Genomic DNA, 14,334 nt, shown 5'->3' with positions numbered 1-14,334 from the left:
CTTCAAGGACTTTTAAGGACTAGAACCAAAGAAGTATATCTGTGTGTGTGTGTGTGTGTGTGTGTGTGTGTGTGTGTATGATTTAATATAAATAAACCTCATTCTTCTGTGGCTTGGCAGGTTTTTCTGAGTTATCCTTGCTGGGACAGAGTTCCAAATTTTGATGAAAGATTTGCTCTTTGAATCAGTTATCTTCCATGCTCATTCTTCTCAAAATAGAAATGTCTCTTTGTAGAAGTAATAAACAGACATTCTGAATTTATCACCATCTATAAAGGTCAAAGGAGAGAGAGAAGGGTTTAAGGACTCTAGCCACCATTAAGGCATCTACAGGGAAGCATCCCGGAGATGGCTTTAAAGGGGACTTTTGCAGTCAAATTATGTCCAATACATAATCTATTTCTCTTATTCTGTGCAAACACAGAAGAAGTTCATAAGAAAGAACAAAGATTTGTTTCTTTGCCAAAGTAATAAACTGAAAAAAATGTTGTCTAGCTTTGCATGATTGCTTGAAATCTCATTAAATGTTAAACACACGGAGTCTCTCAGATAAATTAATAAAAAGCTCTAGTTACTAGTTAGAAAACACCCATCTGAAATTTGTAATGATGAACTAATTAGCAGAAGAGCACTTTAAGCAGATTTATCTGACATGTGTTAACTGTGGTCTAAATAAGGCAAAGAGGATTCTCCCCTCCTCTTCCCCTGTCTCTGTGCTTTTCAGAATGCCTGATGCACAATGAAGTGCTTCTCTCATGAGGAAGGGGATCAGAATCATGAAAAACACCCTGAATGGACTGGGGACATGCGTCAATGGCTAAAGTACTTGTTCGAGGGTGAGGTCCTGTGTTGGGATCCCCAGAATCCATGTTTTGATTTGTTTTGTTCTCACATCTGAGCCAGTATGCTAGCGTGTGTCAGGAAATCTGTGTGTCTAAGGCGAGCCTGCTCTGCATAGTGATTTCAAGACTAGCCAGAACTACACAGTGAGACCCTATGTTAACAGTCATCCTTCCATCCTCACGGTGACTGTGTAGACGCGCAACTCCTGTACTGAAGTACAATTCCAGGTAGATCCTGGAGGTTCACTGGGCAGCTAGTTTAGCTGGAATGATGAACAGAGGGTTCAGTAAGAGGCCCTGTCACAGACAAATGAACACAGGTTGTAAGGAGTGAGAGAAGACTCCTGACATTAGCTATGGTCTCCACCCAAGCATGCACAGGTAAGGGCATCCACACATGCCAGTGCATGGCCATGTGTGCATGTGCATTTGAGTACACACACTACACACACACACACACACACACACACACACACACACACACACCACACACACACACACAGAGGGGAGGGGGAGAAGGAGAGAGAGAGAGAGTGAGAGAGATTAAGAAAATAAATTCTTCTCTCAGCACTGGCATTAAGTTTGCTAAGGTTTGTGTAAAAGTCCTAGCTTTCCTGGAACTCACTCTGTAGTTCCAGAGTGGCCTCAAACTCACAGAGATCCACCTGCTTCTGCTTCCCGAGTGCTGGGATTAAAGGTGTGCACCACCACCACCTGGCCAGGTTTGAACATTTTCTTTTTGCTCACACCATATTTCATTAAATAGTCCTTTCTGGGAGACTTTCATCTTTTGAAAAAAAAATGTATCTAAAAGTAAATTTTATTTGTGCGTGTTGCATTTTTCTACTGGAAATATGGATTTGTTTCACTCAAGAATGTTGACTATTTATTAAGAAAATATTTTAACATATATATTTTTTTTTACAAAACTAAATACAGGTGCTTACTGGCTTATCATTCAAAGTAAAGAAGTTGCCATGACAACCACTATCTCAACTGGAAGCAAACAATCATTTTGTTCTTTACTAGGACAGGCAAGTGAGTTGGTAAAGGAGAAGACGCTAACCCCTCATTCTCATTATACTTTCCCATTGAACCACTAGAGCAAAGTAACTCAGTCCCCATGAACTCCAATTTATCCTGAATGTCTCCTTTGGGATGTACATTTTTACCTCTCTCCTTGGCTTAAAATGTACCTGGTCACAATTTCTCCTGTTTTGTCTGAAATTCTTCAGCGATCTGCCCGATTCAGTGACTGAGAGTAAAGTCGTGTGGAAATGTGGTATAGGTGTGGGGAATGTTTACTGATGTCATTGCTACTGCCACAGAGGACTTGGTACCTATACCTCTTTGTCCTTCATCCTGGAGTGCTACAGTTGAGAGTCATGTCAAACGACATCTTAACAACTTTTTCCCATTTGTTAGTCTTCTTATACTTTCCCATCTTCCTATACCATCTTTCAGGTCTGGGACTATCTCCTAGCTTTTCGGCAGAGGGACTGTTGTTAATGGTCCTGTTATATTTGGATCATTGGGACACAGTTATAGAAATATTTTTCTTAAAATAGCATCCTGAAATCATAAGTTCTGAAAGTTTCAATTGCATAAATATAGGATTTGATGCTCTGTGTCCTAAGAAAGTAGACATATTAATAACAAATTTCTATGATATATTTAAATTTTATTTTGTTTGAAGACACTTCTGGTTAATGTTAAGTAGTTATTCTATTATTAGAACTTCTGTTTTCAATACAAGGTGTTCCTTTTACAACTGCTTTTTATTTTTTGAGAGTTTCATATATATATATATATATATATATATATTTGTATATTAAAAGTCAGAAAAATAAACAATGGCAACTCACAACTCAGTGTCAAATGTAGTCTTTCCACCATCAGGAGATTATAAATTAAGTCATATGTAAATCCAGTCAATTTCTGGATGTACTAGATGTTGCATGCCAGCTCATCTTAACTTTTAAGTCTAGCACACTTACAAACTAGATTTATTGGCTTATTAAAAATAAACCCAAAGGTTGATTTTGCTGTGTATGGGTAACAAAAGAATACAAATTCAATTATATGTATATAAAATAATATATTAAAAGTCAGAAAGATAAACAATGGCAACTCACAACTCAGTGTCAAAAGTAGTCTTTCCCCCATCAGGACATTATAAATTATAAATCTTGAATAGAATTCTAATGGCTACAAAAGAGGAAAAGGAAACTAATAAAGTCTGAACACAGAATAAAACATAACATGTATTCTTTCTCTGTTTCAGAAATGGGTGGACCTGATTCTGAGCTTTTGAATGTCATCAAACACATGTGGACAATGCCCAATTCTAACTAGAAACAGTCATATAGGCGTCGTCTCCCTTTGTGATGCTGGTATTCTGAATTATTTTATACTTGGCTTTAGTTGCAATGAGGGGAAGGAATTCCAGGAGCTGATGTACAAAAGACCTCCTCTGGGAATTACACTTCCAGGAACTGCTTCATGCCATTGTGAGGCTTCACAGCACACAATATTTTTTGTCTGAGTGAGTTTAAGGGATTATGTTTTAAGAATTAGGTTTTAGCTTCCTCTTCGAAATGGCAAATAAAAATTAATCTGTGGCCTTGAGAAGACTTATGACTTTGGTTATGTGTGACTCTGGACAAAAAGCCATACAAAAGCAGCACAAGTACACCCTGGTCACTGATGTCTAAAGCTAGCAGACTCAATAAAGTGTGCTGCTGACATACAGCAGCCTGTTGATCACAGCAGAAATAAGCATAATTCTCCCGATCAAGGGAAGGAAAAGTTGCTGGAAGTGTTGACATTCTGGGTACTAAAGTGGATGCCTCACTAAGTGAGATGTTTATAGAGTCTGGGGTGCTCTGTGGATGCCTGCCAGTCGCCCGCATAGCAGGGGAGCACTCTGTGTTGCTGCTGGCTTCTTTATCCGAAGATCAGATTGATAGAGAAAGAGGAGCTCGGATTCATGTAGCCCAACCATCGTAGTAAAAGACATTGAGTAAAGGACATTTGAGGGTTTAGCACTCAGTATTATTTTGTGTATTTAAGAAACAATAAGCCTCCAATTCAGCCCTCAATGTGTCTCAGAAGCTTTTGTCCTTAACTGTATGTCAGCCAGTAAGCATTGTGCGTTGAATGTAAGTTCTGAACTCAGTAAGATTAAAAAGATATTATAAGTGGCAAGTCTCTTTCTCAGCTACTTAGGAAGTTAGGGTGGGCATAGCTGTTATGTTAGTCTTTCCACTACTCTTTTTCTATGTGGCTCCTGCTGGGGGTTTTACTAATTTGTGATTTCAGGGAGCACGGCATGGTATAAATAAACTATCTACCTTGAATTTCTCAAACAGCATGACTGTATTGGTTATTCCATAAACTTTGGGTTTCCATTCATAATAATAAATCTTAAACATGCTAACATCCACATTATCAAAGAAATCATGTGTTCACATGATCAGCTGACTTTTAGAAGCTCCTTTCTGTCCTCCCTCCCACTTCCATGTCTCTCTTATTTAGCAGGATCTCAGTACCCAATGGCAAGCTTTTTCTTTGTTCTCTGTTCTTTTCAGCTTCTCCTTCAGTGATGAGGTCAATTATATAATTTACTTTCAACTACAGTTTCTTGGATTTCAATCAGGTTCTTTATATGTATTCTATTTTCGTGAACACTGTTAGCCACAGTTCTCTCCTGTGCCAGGTACTCTGATATCTGGGCCCCCCATGAGTCTGATTCTATTGTCTGTTCCTTCAAACATTACTATTCTTTCTCCATGTACTCTGTTATTTTTTAATTTACTACTTCTGGAAAATAATTATAGAAATAATTTTAGGGACCAAATGTCACCCTCTTGCAGGAGGCATCTACAAAGCCTCTGGCAAGGAATTATGTGAGAATCAGGACAAGTTCAACCAGAGATTTAATTTATTCACTTTTGAGTCCAAAGCAGAATTTCAGTTCCTATGACAACTTGTTGATTCTGGATTTCCATTACTCCAGGAAGGTGCTTTCATCGGCTTGTTCTGCTTGTTTTGTCTGTTTGTTGTTCCTTTGTTTTTTGCCTTAAATAGCAGATTCTGAACTCCAATTTTGGGACCCTTTAAGTGGTGTATTATTTCAAAGAGTTTCAGTCATCAACTCTTTCAAATGCTTTGCTAGAAAGAGCAGACTCGAGAATCCAGTTATGCTGCATGAGTTTCCTTTTCTTTGAGCTTTCATTCTCTAAGATTTTCCTGCCTTGGTATCACTAATTTTTGGTTGTTGTTAGTTTTGAACATTTTATTCAGTTTTTCACATTTGATGTTTGTCTTCTCATGGAGAAATTCCATTGCTATAAACTAGTTACTTTGCTGAAAATCAGAGACTGAATCCTGTACACTGTCACTGTCTATTACAGGATCTTTCCATTTAGATCCCTTATATATAATTTGAGCAATACATGATTAACTCTCATACTGCTTTTATCAAATAATATTCATAAATTCATACATTTAAATATTCCTTTTAACAGGACATCAGTCATACAAAGTGGGCTTGCTTGTCTATAATGCTAAAGTTATTTTCTTTACATTTCAAAAAATAATAAGCATCATTTATTCTTCTTGAACCAATAGATGAATCTTCTTGTCTGGATATGGCATACACTATATTCATAATGGAAGACTGTATATTATAAAGCTTCATTTCTCAGTGTGCACTGTCTCTTCAGATACGGATTCTAGTTAATGTTTCTATTGATGTGATGAAACACCATGACCAAAGCAATAAAGAAGATGAGGGTATTCAGCTTACATTTCCATAGTTCATCATTGCAGGAAGTCAGAACAGGCACTCAAATAGGCCTGGAACCTGGAGGCAGGAGATAATGCAGAGGCCATAGAGGAGCGCTGCTTACTAGCTTGCTCATCCTGCTCTCTTAGAGAACCCAGGATCACAAGACCAGGCCTGACTCCACCCACAATGGACTGGACCCTTCCACATCAATCACTAATCAAGAAAATGCCATAAGGGCTTGTCGACGTTCTGATCTTTGGGAGACATTTTTTTATTGAGGCTCCCTCTTCTTTGATGACTTTAACTTGTGTCAAGTTGTGTTGAAAGGAGGCCACTTGTTGGTTTCTAGCTGATCAGCCCAGAAATAATCACACAGAAACTATGTTATTTAAATCACTGTTTAGCCCATTAGCTCTAGCTTCTTATTGACTAATTCTTACATATTAGTTTAACCCATTTCTATTAATCTGTGCATTTCCACGTGGCTGTGGCTTACTGATGAAAGTCTGGCATCTGTCACCATGGGGCTACATGGCTTCTCTCCCTCTGCCTCCTTTCTCCTAGTATTCAGTTTAGCTTCCCCCACCTAGCTAAGTTCTGTCCTGCTATAGGCTCAAAGCAGTCTTTTTATTTATTAATGGTAATCACAGCATACAGAGGGCAATCCCATATTACCTCCCCTTTTCTGTTTAAATAAAAAGGAAGGTTATAACTTAAACATAGTAAAATTACATATAACAAAACAGTTATCAAGCAAAAATTATAATATTCATGTCTAATTTATCTTTTATCATTACTAAGGAAAACTGTATCTATTCTTTAGCTCCATCAACGACTACAAAGAAGGATACAATATTACCTAAGTTAACAGGAAGTTAACTTTTGGAAGTAAGCAACTTCCAAAACTCTAGAAATGACAGAGACAGCTCACTGCCTAGACAGTCACCCAAAGTTCTTCTGTATCATTGGAGCATCCATCTTCAGCCTACAGGCCCATAGTATGCAGCAGACTTTTCCATGAAGCAGGAAATTTTAATGACAGTTTCACCTATATTGGCAGTTTGTCAGGACTTTTTTGTGTGTCCTGCAGACTATCTGCAGACTCTTCTATGAAACAGGAACCCTGAAGGACAGTCTCACCTTTAGAGAAGTTCAGCAGTCATTTCTCTGCAGGTCATGCAGGTCCAGTTCATCAAGAAGTCCAGGCAAGAGCAACGTCTTGCCCAAATGGCTAACCTACTCCATAAGGAGCCTCTTCAATGTTAAACTTCTTCTTAAAGTAGACTGGTGCTGCCAGGGACAGATGTGTCTCAGTGTCATGAAAAGTCCTAAGTTTTTAAAACCTTTTAAATGACATATTCTGAAGGAAAGTGATTTGAAGAATACCTATCTAACCTATATTTCTTAAATATACGTTACATTTTTAAATGAGCTACACAAACACAATACCTTAATCAGGAGCAGAAGTATACATATAATAAAATTGATCTTAAATTTGTATCAATAAAGCAAGATCCATACCAATGCAAATCTCTATAGAATACTACCCTTTAAATGTAAACAAACACTTATAAACAATAATTGAGAATATGGGCATAGTTCTATCCATACTGCTTCCTATTTTTTGCTGGGAAAAATAATTTTTGGGGATGTTCACAACACCCCTCAGGGGGTTTTGGTGCATCAAATTACATTTACCTGGAGTGAATCTACAGGTTCTTATCCTCTGGGGAAACAAAAGAAGAACCTCTCTTTCAAAGCAACATATCCTTAGACCCAAATTCTGAAGTCAAGATACCTTTATAATATTCATGCTGGTTCAGCTTAGCAGCCCATACCATGAAATGTCTCTCTGTACTTAACTCCTTCACAATCAAAAAATTTAAAGAAAACATAATAATAAGCATAATCCAGATTTTCTGTGTATTCTCCCTCTTTACATGGCTTATTTGTTTTAAATCTATTACTTTTTAATATTTATTTTATTATACTCTATCTCTTTAAAGACGTCCTTTCTTTTTATAAACCATTTACTTTTTTTATAACTCTCTATACTCTTTTTCATCTCTCTTCTAAGCCTACGTACATTTTTCTAACATTGTGACCCATTTAGAGATCTTTTATGTCTGAATCTGTCTCATTGTGTATCTGTAATTCTTTACTGTCCAAGAGTACCTCTAAAAATGCTAAGCACTTCTTAAAAACTTAAGTTGCAGCTAAGCAGGGAAATACTGCCTGCTTGCCCCACCCAGTCCAGCATGGCAGGGTGGAGGTATGTTTAGCAGGAGCCATGCTTACACCCCTTTTATAGGCACACAGAGCATCTATGTTGCCATTAAGCACGTAGTAGAAGTCTTCTCACAAACCCCATTTAAATTCTCAGTCTCCAATAAAGAGCCAGACATTTTTTTTTAAAACAGCATGTCTTTTTTTCTGCTACCGCTGTGATGGAGGAAGGTCATTGGCTAATAAAGAAACTGCCTTGGCCCATTTTATAGGTTAGAAGATAGGTGGGTGGAGTAAACAGAACAGAATGCTGGGAGGAAGAGGAAGTGAGCTCATATGCCTTAGCTCTCCTCTCTGGGGCAGACACGATGAAGCACCGACCCAGGATAGACGTAGGCTAGAATCTTCCCGGTAAGCGCACCTTAGGGTACTACACATATTATTAGAAATGGGCTAGTCCAGGTGCAAGAGTTAGCCGGGAAGAGGCTAGATATAATGGGCCAAGCAGTGTTTAAAAGAATATAATTTGTGTGTTGTTATTTCGGGGCATAAGCTAGCAAGGCAGCCAGGAGCTGGGCAGTGGGAAGAGGCCCGCAGCTCCTTCTACAGAATGGCCCCCAACATGTGGACAACTATATCCACAGAAAGCCTGAGGAAGGTTTGGAAAACCTCTCTTAAAGGAGCCCTGCCTCTGCTTGCATCTAGCAAACAGAGCCCATCCAAGAAAATGCTGCTACCAAACCATGCTTAACTCTGTTCTTTTGTGTCTAGGATTCCTTTTCAAGCTTTCTCAGATTTTACATCGATTTTGTTGGCCATGTTGGCATGGCAATTTTTTTTTTTTTTTTGATTTTTCGAGACAGGGTTTCTCTGTAGCTTTTTTGGTTCCTGTCCTGGAACTAGCTCTTGTAGACCAGGCTGGCCTCGAACTCACAGAGATCCGCCTGCCTCTGCCTCCCGAGTGCTGGGATTAAAGGCATGCGCCACCACCGCCTGGCTGGCATGGCAATTATTGAAGGGAGGCCATTAGTTTGTTTTCCAGCTGCCTGTCTAGCTCAGTTGGTAGAGCTTGAGACACCTAATCTTAGGATCATGGGTTCGAGCAGCACATTAGGTGCCAGATGAAGAAGGATGCTAAAAAACTAGCCTAAAAACCACACTAGCTCAAAATTAAGTATAATAAAGGGTTATTTATTTAGGGGTAGACTCACAGATCACAATCCTCTGCATATGCCAGGAATAGGAACTGAATCACACCATAGGAAGAGAGGCCAGATGCGAGCTTTACATCAACATTTATAGTATAAAAGGCCACATCCAAGTGGGCAGGTAACTTAAAGTCTACTGGCTATAGGAATTCCTACAGCAAAGTTGACAAAAAAAAAACTAGTCAGCACGATACTTTATTGTGCCAGATGTCTCCTCAAAAAGGAAGTTTTATGATAAATAGATTTGGGAATATTTATAGTTATATCCCCAGTTTAGGACATGGGATATGATAATATTTTGAATGCTCTGAAATGTAAGATAATAAATATTTATCTTTTGAAGTTCCTTTTTCCTATTATATTTAAGAAGAGAAGAATTTAAATATCTATTGACATCCAAAAGAAGTAGTTTTACATGGGGCATATTTTCAACAGCTCTTTTGTAACAAAAACTGAAAATTGTCACATGGAGTCTACCTTCCGGGGATGTTTAATGTAGTTGGAGAGGGGGAAAAAACATTCATATTAAGCTAAACTGAAATATACATTTCAACTCGCTTTACAAAAAACCATCACAAAAGAAGTCATGAGCATGAGAAGTACTGATTAGGGGGGATTGTGATTGCTTCATTCTTTGTGGTCCAGTAGAACACATTATGAGAAAACTAAATTGTATCTAACAGTTTAATTTCATTAGCATTATACATTTCCAACAAGGAATGTAAAGTCCTTGAGGTCAAAATTATAGAAGAAGCAGCTTTCAAAATACCAATGCTGGACTTGCGTTGTTTAGCAACCAAGTGAAGGTCATGGTATTTTATTTATTTACCATCAGGGAAGGCATGAGATACTCACTGCAAATCCAGTGCAATGAAAACAAGCACCACTATAACAGCCTTCCTTTCCCCATGCAACAAGCCCTGGACATTCCAGGGCATTCCAGAATAACACACGGCTGGTTTTTTTGTATATATTCTCATTAAGTTTTTAAAGCCTCCTCACTTTGTGGAGTCACCATGCTAAGTTCTAAATGATATGTGAAATAAAAGAGAAAACACAGGCTCTCCTCAGTCCTCCTAGGCAGGAGAATATCTTCTCCTTTTCAAATTATCATTAGAACTGTCACTCTAGTATATTATATATACACCTTTCAAAGATCCCAGCACAGCTACATAAGCACAGGAAAAGCACATAAGAATCAAGACTTCAGGATTCATTCCAATCAAAGAATGTGTCACCTACCAAGACCAGGGACTTAGAATATTCTCGTTCTCTCCTTCCCTCCCCCAACTGTGTTCCTCCTTATCTTCCTTCAGGGTCCCTCTGTTTCTATCACGTCACAATTTGGGTGCTGCCTTGGACCAATACTCCCTGTAAAGCATGCAGTCTAATAGATCTTGTTCCTGCTAATGGGATTAGAGGGCCTTCAAAACAGAAAGACAAAGAGTTTCTATGCACCCCGACTTGTCATCCCAGGATACCTCTCTCCCTACTTAGAATTCAAATAAGACTCCTACTGCCAAGGTGTTCATGATTTCTGAAACATCATTGCTATTCATTGCCTTCCATGAAACCAGAATGCATTTTGCTATTATTTGCTAAGTATAGAACTTGGAGAGGGGGCAGGAAGGAGATTTAGTAGACTTCAAGGAAGTGAACTGCCAACGTTATAATTTATAAAACCAAATTTATATATACTATGCATTTAATCTTTCAAAATCAAAGTTGGTTGTGTGACTCCTTAATATCTGTTGTTGAGATACAGGTATTGCTGCTTGACCTTGAACTCATGGTTAAAGGTAAGTGTGCCAGTTAGTTCTATAACATCCCTATAGGTCACATACAGAAGCAGAAATAAAGGGGAGGCTCTTCTGCCTCCACTAATGTTTTTTTTTTTCAAAGAAAAAATCAATACTTGCCCAGAAGTCTGAAGTAAATGACACTTCTGTCTCACAGGCCAACATCTTATCTCCTGTTTTGCCTTACTTACAAGGAAGACTGACAAACAAATTATGTAGCAGGTTTGTTCTCCATATTAGTGGGTAGATTCTGCTAACAAGGAAGAGAGGTGTTGGGAATATATCCAAGAACATCTTCCACTGAAAGATCAGAGGGTGTGTGTGTGTGTTTCCTGAAGGGGTGGTAGTGGATCATGAGTTAGTTGGCTCTTTGCCTCTCCCACTCTCTATAGATGGTGCTAAATCAAGAGTCTCCTTGTTCCACAAGTAGCATTTTTATCCACAAGGGATATTTAGAGTATAATATATATGACTAAATAGGGGGATAGCAATCCCCATTCTTATTATCCTATACGTTTAGGTGATATGAATAGGTAATTTCAAGGAAAATCTTAAGAATATAGTTTTTCTGACTGTGATTCTAGCACGTGTGTGTGTGTGTGTGTGTGTGTGTGTGAGAGAGAGAGAGAGAGAGAGAGACTTAAAATTTGTATTGTGTTGTCATCTTGAGAATGAGAATCATTTTCCCATGTTGGGACTTGAATGCAGAGTCTAATACATGCTAGGTAAGCACTTCCCCTCTGACCTGATTCCTCTAATTTTAGTCTTTTTGTTTTTCAAAAGCTGAATATCTAGCCAACACCTTTTCTATGAAAATCATTATGAGTTATACAGTTAATTAAATATGATTGTTTTTCTTAATTTTGTGTCACACATAATTTAAATTTTCATTAATGGTAATTGCCAGTGGCACCAAAAAGAAAGCCTTTTAATATTTAATTTTACCTTAGCTTGGACAACCTAGAGCATTTGCTGTGTTATAAAGTGTGATGGAGACAATAATTATGGGAAGGTAAAGACCAATATATGTTTCTGTCATGGGTCACCAAACAATGTTGTGTAGTGATTCTGAAAGAGCCAAATATCCTGTTTCTATGTTAGTCTCAACAAATGGAGCTTGAAGTGCAGACAGCTGCAGTCACGGTGCAGAGTTCTTCATTCAGAAGCAGAAATGATTACCTTCTGGTCTTTTCATTAGTTATCAGCAAGTTGCCACAATTAGATTAGAAATGGATGAAGAACTTATTTTCCATCTCATTCCGCGTTACATTATCTATGCACTGCATATTTGTGCATTTAATAGAAGTTCAGGGGAGAAAAAAAAAGGTTAAACAGATTTATAATTCTGATGGATTCAGGAGAAAACAGCACTACAGCTGATTGCTCAGACCTAAACTCAATTTGTATGTGTTAAAATGTGAACTGCTTTCAGTGCCAAGGAGGACCCCTTGCTAGGCCATCTTCAGGGAGCTTCTGACCCTGTCTTTTTACTGGTGCCCTATGATGCCTATGTGGTCCCTGAATAGTCACAATTAGTCACTTTTCTTGTTGCAGAAAAACCCGCTGATAAAAGCGTTTAAAGGGAGATAGCGTTTCATTTGGTCTCACAGTTCAAGGGTCCAGTCCACAGTGATCGGGAGGTCATAACAGCGGGAGCATAAGGCAGCCAGGTACAGACAGGAGCAGAGGTGGTGAATACTCCATTTACTTCCCACTTTGTATTCAGTCTGAGATCTTAGTCCAGGGAATGCTGCCACCCATAGTGCAGGTCTTCCCCATCTCAGCTGACCTAATGATGATAATTCCCCAGAGACATGATCATAGGCTGTCCTGATCTCTAATCTCCCATAAGGCTTGTCTCCTAGTAATGTTACAGGCAATGTGTATTGCTTAACCATTGTTAAAGATAGCTTACAAATTGAACATTGTAAGCACTTAGTAAAAGGCCAGTTATGTTGCTTTTAATTATCATGTGAGTTGAGGGGAGTATGTCGGATGCATCCATAGTGTCATAGAACCGTCCATGTGTTCATGCCTTTTCTCATGTCATGGTTCACACTCACCTACCAATCAGCAGGATCTGATTGCCTGTCCTTTAAGTATGAGGTAGATATACAGTAGCACTGAACAACACATGATAGAATATAATCTGAAAAAGAAAAAGCTCAAGAATTTCTCTTCATACTGCTGTATCTTTTACACTGTCATGAGAACATACGTGCCCAGCAGGGCTTCCTCGAAGTTGAAAAATGCTTGTCCCAGTGACACCATTGCTTTAGCCAATTGTCGGTCAAGTGACAAGAATGTATGTAATCCCACTGAGACCAGATATGATCTAAGCATATTCTTAATAGCCAGACTCCAACCTTGACATTTTTGTTCTTTTGTATTGGGATAGATAGCTATGCCATTGTGACACTAGGAAAGTCAAGGGCTACAGCAGGTGCCATTTCATATTTGGAGATTATAAAGGGGGAACATTAGAACCATGTAAGTGGTCCTTTTTTATGGGGGAACTTTAAGAGAAAAGAGAGAATTTCTCTTCTTCCCTTTAACAGATGTAGCAATATTTGTCCTTTTCCTATTGGATCTATAATGAACATGAGCCTATGAGACCATTTTTCTGATTATGAGATTGCCTAGTGTCTGGCAATCATAATATTCAGTGCTGAGGCCAAGTGTACCAAAGCATAGTTAGAGTTGGGATAAAGGCCATTGGCTGTGCAGGTTAATAGAAAAGGCATTATCACTTCTGACAGAATAATCCTGCAAGGGTTGATTACCCTCCATTAGGTAAGCAAAGAAGGCCATGCATATGGTTTGTCAATGGGGTTACTAGATTTGGCAAAGAAAATGCAGGATGCTCAGTTATTTGAACTTTGGGCAAACAACAAATAACATGTTATTACAATTATGTCTCATCTCCTATGTGTGCTGTGTACTCTAAAGGCACAGAGACAGGAGATGGAAAGCTGATTGAGTTTTGATTCCAGCTTTACTTGTTACTATCTGGCTAGTGGTTTGAGGAATAATATCCACAGTGTCTGCTTTTTTACATTTTATGGAAAATTAGTTAGATTTTAAAATGTATGCAGCTGGAAATCAATACAGACTATGAATCTGGTAGGAAAACCTAGGAACTTCTAAGACAGTTATAAATTCACCCCTAAACACTGGAGCAGATCCACACAGAGGATTGGACATTTTAAAGTTTTCACCCTAGTCACTACTAGCATAGTTGCCTTTGTATCATCTTTACTTGAATAATTGAAATTATTTTTCATCAAAATAATTTTCTGTGTTTTATAAATCAAAATAAAATATTTGATCAGAAAATAATGCAAGAGCATTAAGTCTAAAAAGAAAATAAATCGCTACCCTCTGGAATAATCTTTAATTTCAATATGTTCTTATATGTGGTGTGGGAGTGTGTGTGAGGTGTACATGCGCAACCTGAGGTTGACACC

This window comes from Microtus ochrogaster, chromosome 7 (assembly GCF_000317375.1).
Source record: "Microtus ochrogaster isolate Prairie Vole_2 chromosome 7, MicOch1.0, whole genome shotgun sequence".
In the NCBI taxonomy this organism is placed as follows: domain Eukaryota; kingdom Metazoa; phylum Chordata; class Mammalia; order Rodentia; family Cricetidae; genus Microtus; species Microtus ochrogaster.
The sequence above is the reverse complement of the archived record's forward strand: the minus strand, read 5'-3'. Positions refer to the sequence as shown.